Raw genomic sequence first — 12,305 nt, 5'->3', positions numbered from 1 at the left:
ACTCCTTGCAAATGTCTCACCATCACAACCCACCCATCCCAACCCCAAGCTCTGCATGCGACCACAAAGCATGGACACCCATCACCAAAGCATGCCCACTGCACATCCCCATCCCCCCCCAAACCACCGTCACAAAAGCCCCCACACAGGAATGCAAGCACTGGGGTACACGGGCACTCACCCATTGTACACTATGGCACACATAGATGCAATAATCATGGTTTTATACCCCTGCAGGACCCGAACGCCACGTCACCGCGCAGAAGGGTCCACAAATGTCCACTCCACCCCCAGAAGAGGCCCACAGTGATGACAGCACCTCTGTCGACCTGGATCTAGATGACCAGCCCGGCCCATCGGGGACCTCGGGACAGTCGGTTCCCCTCAGACAGCCACAGGCCACAGCAGACCTTCCCCCCTCTGGGAACACCAGCACAGCACCCACCCAGCGGGCCCATCCCTCTGTCCCCAGGACACGTCAATCAGCGGTGTGTCCACCACTACAGGGCACCCAGGTTAACCCACCACCCCAACAACAACAGGGACCTGGGGGCAGTGGTAGTGGGCACACGGTCCAGGGGACAGAGGCCCAGGGAAACAGGGGAACTGGGTGGGCTGCTGTGTGACAGGGGGGAGACAGGCCCAGGGAACCCACTCTTCATGAGGCCCTCTCCTCCATCATGGGAGCCTACCATCATTCCCAGGAGACGATGGCGACGGTACTGGCCAGGTTGCAGGAGATCCAGCTCCTGTAGGAGGAACAGTATTTGGGGTTCAGGGAGGAACTACGAACCATCAGTTCCGCCCTGGGCACCATTGTAGGGGCTCTGAATCTGGTAGTCACCACATTGCGGGACACTGTGGCACCACAAAGGGCCCCTGACACTAGCATGGACCAAGAACTGCCTACCACCTCTGCCGGCGCTAGTGGACAGGAGGCCCCGCCACAGGACCAACAGGCCACCAGCACCCCACCCCCTGCAGAAGGAGAACCACCCAGCAAGCGGTCCCTGAGATCCAGGAAGAAGACAGAGTAAGATGCCAAGACCCCCGCCAGGAAAGGATACCTCCCTGATTGTCATCCCACTGTCCCACATTGTCACCCTGTCAGTCCTTAAACTGCCCCTGCTCCACTTTCCACAGGCATTTGGACAATGCACCTGTGATACAAATAGTCTGGACTCTGCCATGGACATTCCTCCACCATCACCCCTCACCGATTTGCAACCACCCACCAATACAGGGAGTGCAGAATTATTAGGCAAATTAGTATTTTGACCACATCATCCTCTTTATGCATGTTGTCTTACTCCAAGCTGTATAGGCTCGAAAGCCTACTACCAATTAAGCATATTAGGTGATGTGCATCTCTGTAATGAGAAGGGGTGTGGTCTAATGACATCAACACCCTATATCAGGTGTGCATAATTATTAGGCAACTTCCTTTCCTTTGGCAAAATGGGTCAAAAGAAGGACTTGACAGGCTCAGAAAAGTCAAAAATAGTGTGATATCTTGCAGAGGGATGCAGCACTCTTAAAAACAATCAAGCGTTTCATTCAAAATAGTCAACAGGGTCGCAAGAAGCGTGTGGAAAAACCAAGGCGCAAAATAACTGCCCATGAACTGAGAAAAGTCAAGCGTGCAGCTGCCACGATGCCACTTGCCACCAGTTTGGCCATATTTCAGAGCTGCAACATCACTGGAGTGCCCAAAAGTACAAGGTGTGCAATACTCAGAGACATGGCCAAGGTAAGAAAGGCTGAAAGACGACCACCACTGAACAAGACACACAAGCTGAAACGTCAAGACTGGGCCAAGAAATATCTCAAGACTGATTTTTCTAAGGTTTTATGGACTGATGAAATGAGAGTGAGTCTTGATGGGCCAGATGGATGGGCCCGTGGCTGGATTGGTAAAGGGCAGAGAGCTCCAGTCCGACTCAGACGCCAGCAAGGTGGAGGTGGAGTACTGGTTTGGGCTGGTATCATCAAAGATGAGCTTGTGGGGCCTTTTCGGGTTCAGGATGGAGTCAAGCTCAACTCCCAGTCCTACTGCCAGTTCCTGGAAGACACCTTCAAGCAGTGGTACAGGAAGAAGTCTGCATCCTTCAAGAAAAACATGATTCTCATGCAGGACAATGCTCCATCACACGCGTCCAAGTACTCCACAGCGTGGCTGGCAAGAAAGGGTATAAAAGAAGGAAATCTAATGACATGGCCTCCTTGTTCACCTGATCTGAACCCCATTGAGAACCTGTGGTCCATCATCAAATGTGAGATTTACAAGGAGGGAAAACAGTACACCTCTCTGAACAGTGTCTGGGAGGCTGTGGTTGCTGCTGCACGCAATGTTGATGGTGAACAGATCAAAACACTGACAGAATCCATGGATCCATGGATCGTTGGTCACTGATTTGTTTTTGTTTTGTTTTTGAATGTCAGAAATGTATATTTGTGAATGTTGAGATGTTATATTGGTTTCACTGGTAATAATAAATAATTGAAATGGGTATATATTTTTTTTTGTTAAGTTGCCTAATAATTATGAACAGTAATAGTCACCTGCACACACAGATATCCCCCTAACATAGCTAAAACTAAAAACAAACTAAAAACTACTTCCAAAAATATTCAGCTTTGATATTAATGAGTTTTTTGGGTTCATTGAGAACATGGTTGTTGTTCAATAATAAAATTAATCCTCAAAAATACAACTTGCCTAATAATTCTGCACTCCCTGTATAGAGCACTGTAATAAACACAGTTATTGCACAAAACAATCAGGAGTCTGGCTGTGATTTTGAACAAATGTATTAGACATTACCGTGCCAAAATGCTTATTTACATTGTGATGCCAACATACCAATGTCACACAGCTGTAGTCCATGGGGAAACAAAGCAGATGTCACACAGCGGGGCCCACATCTCTGAAATCGGAAGGGAAGGTCACAACTCAGTTACCATAAACTGAGTGAAAAGGACAGACAGTAGAGAGGTAGTAGTGTTTAAGTATATGTAATATGCCGGTGTGTATTCTTACCTGTGAGTCATTGGAAATACTGCTAAATTACTGTGTTCCTGTTGTCTATGTCGTCTTCTTCGGCTTCCTCGTCTTCACTCTCCACAGGCTCCACAGCTGCTACAACACCACCATCTGGACCATCCTCCTGCAGAAAAGGCACCTGTCGTCGCAAAGCCAGGTTGTGAAGCATACAGCAGGCCACGATGATCTGGCACACCTTCTTTGGTGAGTAGAATAGGGATCCACCTGTCATAAGGAGGCAGCGGAACCTGGCCTTCAGGAGGCCGAAGGTCCGCTCGATCACCCTCCTAGTTCGCCCATGGGCCTCATTGTACCGTTCCTCTGCCTTTGTCCTGGGATTCCTCACTGGGGTCAGTAGCCATGACAGGTTGGGGTAACCAGAGTCACCAATTAGCCACACACGGTGCCTCTGGAGTTGAGCCATCACGTAAGGGATGCTGCTATTCCGCATGATATTCGCGTCATGCACTGAGCCAGGGAACTTGGCATTAACATGGGAGATGTACTGGTCTGCCAAACACACCATCTGCACATTCATCGAATGATAACTCTTCCTGTTTCTGTACACCTGTTCACTCCTGTGGGGGGGAACCAAAGCCACATGGGTCCCAGCAATGGCACCTATGATGTTGGGGATATGTCCAAGGGCATAGAAATCACCCTTCACTGTAGGCAAATCCCCCACCTCAGGGAAAACGATGTAGCTGCGCATGTGTTTCAGCAGGGCAGACAACACTCTGGACAACACCTTGGAAAACATAGGCTGGGATATCCCTGATGATATGGCCACTGTTGTTTGAAATGACCCACTTGCTAGGAAATGGAGCACTGACAGCACCTGCACTAGAGGGGGGATCCCTGTGGGTTGGCGGATTGGTGACATCAGGTCTGGCTCCAGCTGGGCACACAGTTCATGAATAGTGGCTCGGTCAAGCCTGTATGTCAGTATGACATGTCTTTCCTCCATTGTCGACAGGTCCACCAGCGGTCTGTACACCGGAGGATTCCTCCATCTCCTCGCATGTGCCAGCGGATGGTGCCTATGAAGGACAACAGCAAGCACAGAGTCAATCAACCCACAGGTACGTAACCACATATTGCACATAACACGATTCTCAATCCATTGAATGGTTTGTATGGGTGTTGATGCAAGGCCTAGGTATGTGTGACGCAGTAAAAATTAAGCCATGTGGGCCCCTGAAATGGCGGCTGCCTACCTGTGAAGTGCGACAATGGGATGTGAGGTAAATGCGCTGGCATGGCACACCGTGGCGGTAGGCGGTCGAAGACCGCGGCACAAAGCAGCATTGGTTAACATTGAACCCTATGGGTCTCAGGAGCCAATGACGTTGTGCGCCGGCGGTCGCGGTACGCACCGCCGCGATACGCACCGCCGCGGGCGTGACCGCCATTTTCTATCTGCTTAATCACTCGATACCTGATCTTCGACAGGAGAGGACCTACACTGCAAGTGCTGCTGTGACCTCGGCCTGGAAGAGACAATGGCTCATGCGATTGGGGAAAGGGCCCCTGCTTTCACTGCTCAGGAGTTGGATAAACTTGTGGATGGGGTACTTCCCCAATACGCGCTACTCTACGGTCCTCCAGACAAACAGGTAAATACACTGGGAGCATGCTTTATGGGCTATGCCTGTGTTGAGTGGGGTGGATGAAAGATGGTGGGTCAGGGAGCGATTGAGGCATGCATCAAACGACGGTGAGAGCATGTGCCACGTGGCAAGGGTAGGGATGGGGGGCCAGTCACATTGAGGGTGCAGAAGGTGATGACTATTCTTCTCCCCCTGTACATTTCACATAGGTCAGCGCCCACCAGAAGATCGATATTTGGCGTGCCATCGCCAAGGACGTCCGGACCCTGGGGGTCCACCACAGACGGGGCACCCACTGCCGGAAGAGATGGGAGGACATCTGCCGCTGGAGCAGGAAGACGGCGAAGGCTCAGCTGGGGATGGCCTCCCAACGTGGAAGGGGTGCCAGTCGGACTTTGACCCCCTGATGTCACGGATCCTGGCGGTGGCCTACCCCGATTTGGATGGGCGCGTGAGGACATCACAGCAGACACAAGGGGGTGAGTACACTCTCATTCTGTTGACTTTGCGCGCAGTGGAGGTGTCTGGGTGGGGGATGAGGGCTGTGGGTATCCCTAGGCCAGGGCGATTTCTGTAGGCTAGGCCCCTCCGTAAGGCATGGCCCTGTGCCCCCGCCCCCCACCTCTGTAGGGTGCCAAGTACAGCTATTCATGGCCCTGTGTCATCTATGTGTGCAGATGTAGTCCATAGGCTTGTAGGCCATGTCCCACGGATTGAGTAGTCGACCCCAAGTGCGCGGCGTAGTGCAGGGGGCTACTGTGTCTGTCCTGTCCGCCAACGGTGTCGCCAATGCATGCACTCAACATGTCTTTATTCACCCCCCCTTTTTTGTGGTCTTCCTGTTCATGTGTGCATTAGCATCATCAGGCGGAGGAGAAGTGGCATCGTAGCACAAGGGAGCTGCATCCCACATGGCCCTGGAGGGCCACGCAACGGACTCCGAATTCACCAGTGGGACGGAGGGCGAGGTGAGCTCCACAGCGGAGACTCGGGCAGACATCAGTGACACCGACTCGTCCTCTGAAGGGAGCTCCCTTGTGGTGGCGGCAACATCTGTGCCCCCGCAACAACAGGTACAGCCGCCACCCACCGCAACAGCACCGCCATCCCAGCAGCCCCTCAGCGTTTGGCCCGTGCCCGCTCACCCAGGAAGGTGGGCATCTCCTTCACCCCAGGCACCTGAGGCCCTGCCCCAGCCACCCCTGCAGCCCTCAGTGAGGAGGTCATTGACCTCCTGAGGACGCTCACTGTTGGGTAGTCTACCATTTTGAATGCCATCCAGGGTGTAGAAAGGGAGGTGCACCAGAGTAATGCATACCTGGAGGGCATTCATTCTGGTCAGGCTGCCCTTCAGCGATCGTTCCAGACTCTGGCCTCAGCACTGATGGCAGCCATTATCCCTGTCTCTAGCCTCCCCCCTCCAACTTCCTCCACCCATACCCTATCACCTGTACCTCTGCCTATCCCAGACATACCATCAGACCAGCCTGCACACACCTCAACACCCAAGGGAAGCTCAGCCAGACATAAGCACCACACATCACACAGGCATTCACACAAGCAACATCCACATACAGACATACCAACACCCACTGCCTCCACTGTGTCCCCCTCCTCCTCGTCTCCCTCCTCCCTCCCTGTCACGTCTTCACTCACACCTGCATGCACAACATCTTCAGCCACTACGTCCCTCAGCAGCACACACACCAGAACCCCCGCACACCACTCCCACTGCCATTTACACGTCCCCTGTGTCCTCTCCCAGTGTGTCTTGACCCCCTCTTCCAAGATACACAAATGCAGGCAGCCACCCACCCAACAGCCATCCACCTCACGACAGCCTCCAGCCCAAGCACCTGCACCCAAAGACACCAGACTTACAACTCCTACAACCACAACCTCTTCCTCCACTCCCATACCCACTACACCTACCCATCCCACTGCTCCTAAAAAGCTTTTCCTGTCTAAACTCAACCTCTTTCCACCAACTCCCCCACCCCGTCCATGTCATAGGACTACAGTCAGCACCTCAGCCACGACAAAACCCGCCCCTGTCATCACAGTCTGCCATGGACTGTGGAGTGCCCCACCCTCCAGGGCAGCCAGTTTGGTGCGAAGCCAAGGCACGGGCAGCCCACCCCTGGAGAAACATCCCAAGATAGGCAGTGGCCGGCACGAGAGGGTGAAAACACCAGGGACTAAAACCCCTACCATGGCTCCGGCAGGAAGTGTAGAGACAGCTGGCACAACGCCCAAGGTGGGGAAGGGCCACAGGCGATCAGGGAAGGCTGGGAAGGGCAGCACACCCGACAACACCGCCATCAGCCCAGCTGGCCAGGAGGGCCCCGCCAGCCCCATCCCAGGTGGGCAGGAGGCCACCAACAGGCCCGGCACAGCTGCCCAGGAGAGCCCCGCCAGCTACAGGACAGGTGGCAAATGACCTCCCCGCCATGGCCGGAACCGCTGAACTGGGCCCTTCATCTCAAGTACCGCTGAACTGGGCACCGCCGTCACAAGCACCGCTGCACTGGGCACCGCCGTCTCAAGTACCGCTGAACTGGGCACTTCATCTCAAGTACAGCTGAACTGGGCACTTCATCTCAAGTACCGCTGAACTGGGCCCTTCATCTCAAGCACCGCTGCACTGGGCACCCCCGTCTCAAGCACCGCTGAACTGGGCCCTTCATCTCAAGTACCGCTGAACTGGGCCCTTCATCTCAAGCACCGCTGCACTGGGCACCACCGTCTCAAGTACCGCTGAACTGGGCCCTTCATCTCAAGCACCGCTGCACTGGGCCCTTCATCTCAAGTACCACTGCCTGGACTTGTGAGACTGTGGCTTTGCACTCCCCAGGATGTAACAGTGGGCAGCCCACCCACTGTCTGGACTTGTGAGACTGTGGCTTTGCACTCCCCAGGATGTAACAGTGGGCAGCCCACCCACTGTCTGGACTTGTGAGACTGTGGCTTTGCACTCCCCAGGATGTAACAGTGGGCAGCCCACCCACTGCCTGGACTTGAGAGACTGTGGCTTTGCACTCCCCAGGATTGAACAGTGGCCATGGAGGCCCCTCGTGGATCTGGCGTCGTGCACTCATCTGGCTGAGGTGCCCCCCCTTCCCTTCCCCCTGAGGTGCCTGTAGTTTTGCTATCTGATGCCCCTGCAGTGTTCTCTCCGTTGGAGTCAGGTATCCTGTGTGGGCTTTGCCCATGTGATTTGGGCCCAGTGGTCCACGAACAATGCCTGCTACAATGCTCGGACTTGTACATTTATGTATATAAGAGTTTTTGATGTGTATATATATTTTTTTGGCAGTAATACAATATATTCCAATGTTTGGAATCATTTCCTTTTGTATTTGCATTCTTCCGGGGGGTTTGGGGGGTGTCACTCTGATGTGTTGCTATGCATTGATGTGTGTGTTGTAGTGGGTGAGGGTGAGGGTGTGTGTGTTGCGTATGTGTGTACCCGTAATATTTTCCCCTCCACCCTCCCCTGTGTCGTAGGTGCAGTACTCACCGTTGTCTTCTGCGCCGGCGTTCGTGCTCCTGGTAGAGGAGCAGGAAGACTATCGCTGGGAGTATGTGGAGTTCGGGTTCCATGCTGTCCTGATTCCTCGTGGGGTGTATGGAGGAAAGCGTTTTCCCTTTGAAATGGCTGTTTCCGCCATGTTTTTATCGGCGGGGCTACTGCCCCGGAAAAGGTGGCGGATTGGTAGGTTGTGATACAGTGGGCGGTACATTGTCTCCCGCCTGTCTGTTGGCGGTGACCGCCGCGCTGTTTATTTGTACCGCCGTGGCGGGCGGTGTGTTGATGTGGCGGTCTCTGTTGGCGGTTTCCGCCAGGGTCGGAATTCCATTTTCTTTCCCGCCAGCCTGTTGGCGGTTTTGCCGCCGTTTTAACACCGACCGCCAGGGTTGGAATGACCCCCAGAGTGCCTACAACAGTTACATAATATCAAAGGCCCTCTATTATACACTTTTAATTTTCACTTGTTTATTTTTTTTATACTGTCTCCTTTTTTTCCAATTCCTCGATCCAATTTTTGTTTAATTCCTTCTATCCCTGCATTATCTTTTTTTCCTTATTTTATGGGTTTTTTTAGTTGACTTTTTAGGTCTGCACTAGTCTCTAGATTTCTTCTGCTTTGCTGGTAATCTTTCCCTCACCCCCAATATATCTTGTGGTACTGTAAGACTAAGAACAGATATTTAGTACTCATCTGTCTACTGTGAAGATTACAGGCCCACATAAGCTAGTATTACAAATAATATTCACCTTGTATGTTTGTTGACAAGTTTTTCTTGTTCTTGCTCTAACAGTTAACGGGAGATAGGCCATGGTAATGGACCAGTCCCCCAAATGTTGTGTAATTCATTTATACAGTATATCAACAGTTCGCATGTCACTACAGCATGGCTGGAAAGTATGAGGTCCCATTGAATTTGCCAACCAACACATATGTCTTTCATTGACCATTATTATTACACCACTTCATTGAGCTTCAGAGTTATCATCATCATAGGCTATAGCTCTGCCTCTTCATTATAAAATGTTTTTGGGTGGCTTGACTACCTGGCTTTTTTAACACTGTAAATCAACAAAATGCCCAGAGTGGTATTTTTGATAGAAGATACTGCAGTGATAACCAAACTGTAGTGATGTATCGTGGTTGTATTTTTTTGTTTAAAAAGATAATGGGAGGCATATCTGGTACCTAAAGAAATTAATAATTATTTTTCTAGCCACACAGAGTGCCACCTGCTCAAGGGCGCTACAGGAGCAGAAGGAGCAGGGGCAGAAGCAGTGGCAGGGATGGGTGGTGAGGTCACATTGCTTCTTATTTACAATTACTATTTTTCTTCCTAGCTACAGGGGCGTCGTCGTGACTCATGATTGCGAACCCCCCACTTTTACAGCTACAGAGGTGGTTGAGTTATTGCCTTTTTTATCTTCAAATCAGCAAAAGCTCGAATAATGTCTGCTAAAAATGACGGCTTGATGGAAACAGGAAAGAACGGAAGGTTAAAAGAAAGGATGGGTAAAATGAGTGCAAGGAAAGGATGCATGGGAAGGTTGGGGGTGAAACAATACATGGGTGAATGTTAGGTAAATCGACGGATGGGTGAAAGAAGGATGATTGAAAGAAAGGGTGGATACTGAATGGATGGATAATGGATTGGAAATTGTGGTGAAAGACTGGATGAGAGAAAGTAAAGCTTAAATCGTGGTTGGTATGGGTTTATATACTTAGGAAGAATTGAAAGTGCAGTGTGGTTCAATTTGTGGCTGCACTGTTGACTGTGCAATGTGCATCTGCTCAGTTAATGCAGCATTTACAAAGTTTTCAATGTGCTTCAAACCAAACACACAAGGTGTGTGTTCCTTCGCCCACTCAGTCACCTCTCAGTACTTAACTCCTTTATTGTTTCCTACGTTCTTCCATCCCAGCCTACCAAAAAATTGACAACTCCATCCTTGGCATCTGACTCATTTTTATGACCATGTGAAGTGATTCCAAAATATATTTCATGGTTTACCATAACAGATTTATTTTACGCCTGTTCAGATTTTTCCCTTTAGACTTGAGTGATTGAATAAGCCAAAGCTTAGGCACATGACAAATTGATGATCAGTGACACCCCTCTATTTTATAGCAAAATCTCTACCTACCCGCCTAATCCCTCCACCTTACCATGCAGTATAGTAAGTCAACTTTCCTTTCCTTACTGCCCAGCAAATGAATTTGTTGGAAATAATTTGTGATGATGGGTGAGGCCGGGAAATAAAGTGTGACTAAGTGCCTGATTTGATTTCAAGTTTGGTTTAAGGGATACTCTATGATGAACGTGCCAAATACAATCTATATAGCCCATTCCTTTCCCTGTAGTGCAGTGCATCTTTTTCCCAACCATCTATTTATGGCAGACAGGATAATAATCTCCAAATTTTATATGTGACATGTGTGACGTAGTATCCTATTTATTAGTCACCTGCCTCTTTGGAGTCAGGGTAGAAAGTGAAAGGCATTTGGAGAAGACCAGGGCCATTGGAATTAAAGATAGACAATTGTCACCTTCATCTGCCCCAGCTGCAGACAGTTGCAAAGTACTCGAAGCACTGGCTTGCATGCCTTGATTAATTTAGCACAACATCTTGTACTCATTAGGGCATAATGCCTTACTCATAAATGAGAGGTGATGTATTTTTATTTTCCCACTTGAAGTGTAGGTACTTGAAAATCCTTTGAACGCCAAAAAATCAGTTCACTGTTTTTAAAAAAAAGCTGCTGTTATTCTGCCTCAATTCTTTTCTGCTCGACAGTCAGTGCTTGTGAGGCATGTGTGGGTAAATTAATAAAATTGGCCCTGTGACTCTCCTAATCATAATTACATCAAATTCCAATCCTCTTAGGGTACCAGTAATGTACTGCTACTGTGCCACCCACTACTTAATTATAAGCAAGTGTTTGCACAGAGCAGTGTTTACAATTTGTCTTTTTTCTTATTTTTTTCCGATATAGCTACTCCTACTAGTCCACAAGCAACACCCACCAGGCCGAAAATAGTGGCCCGTCTGTGACAGCAGAGGCTGGAGTCCATCTGAGCAGAATACCGGTGGCTGGTGGTCCTATAGGATGAAGAGGTGGAAATAGCTTCCCCTGACCTGGGCCCCAGTTCGTCACCCTATCCCCAGCATCCCAACCATTACATCGCCAGTGCCTCTGTCAGTGATCAGGGGCCCTGACAAGAACTGCTGCCCCCCACCTCCTGCTCTGACAGGGCTTTGCTTGAATGCATCCTGAAGTGGATCGATGGAATGAAGAGCCAGCTTGCCAGGATAGAGCAGAGCCTGGACCAGCTCCAGATCCAAATAGAGAATGTCCACTTCTTAGCCCTTTTATAAATTGTTTGTTTTGGTGGGATGGACTTGTTGTGGGTAAAGAGGGTGAGAATGGAGTTGGGACCGAGTTTGTCACTTTGGACTTTCGTTGGGAGTTTGGGACCATGGTAATTAATTGGGGAGAGGGGTGGGCATGCAGTGGGTGGAAAGGGTGAGTTTTCTTATTTGTAAAAAATAAGGAGGATAATTTATTTTACTTTATTTATGTTTCAAATGCTTATTTTGGAGTTTTAGTTTGCACTGTTGTCTTTTAGTGCAGCCTGTTTTTTAAAAATATGCTAAAGAAGTGTATGCCATTTACTGATACCTTGCTCTACTGCTCTCTGTAACTATATTGACCCCTAGGTGATGACCGCATTGCCTATTTTGCCTTCAAATCCTAGATACACACAGACAGCATCTTCTTCAGTAGAAGTTAATTACTAACTAAACAAATTCACTTCAATCCATAGTTCTTCTCTTACCTGAATAAATTAAGAGAGGGCTGATACCTCATTCTTCTTACTGCAGGGTTTTCCAAAGGTGGCATCTTATCTTAACTTAAGGGGGTGGTAGTAATAGTAGCAGGCTAGTGTGCAAACAGCAAAGATACAAGGTGCCACTACCACCTAAGTGAACTCCGACTGTAGTATTAATCAAAGGGTTATCCATCACTGTCAGGTTGATTCATAGAAAACAGAGAGTTAGTGAGTCATGTATTATATCATAACTTTAGGAAGACTGAGACCGGCCTAACACAATGACAGTA

This window comes from Pleurodeles waltl, chromosome 3_1 (genome assembly GCF_031143425.1).
Source record: "Pleurodeles waltl isolate 20211129_DDA chromosome 3_1, aPleWal1.hap1.20221129, whole genome shotgun sequence".
NCBI lineage: Eukaryota > Metazoa > Chordata > Amphibia > Caudata > Salamandridae > Pleurodeles > Pleurodeles waltl.
Note: the sequence above shows the minus strand (reverse complement) of the source record.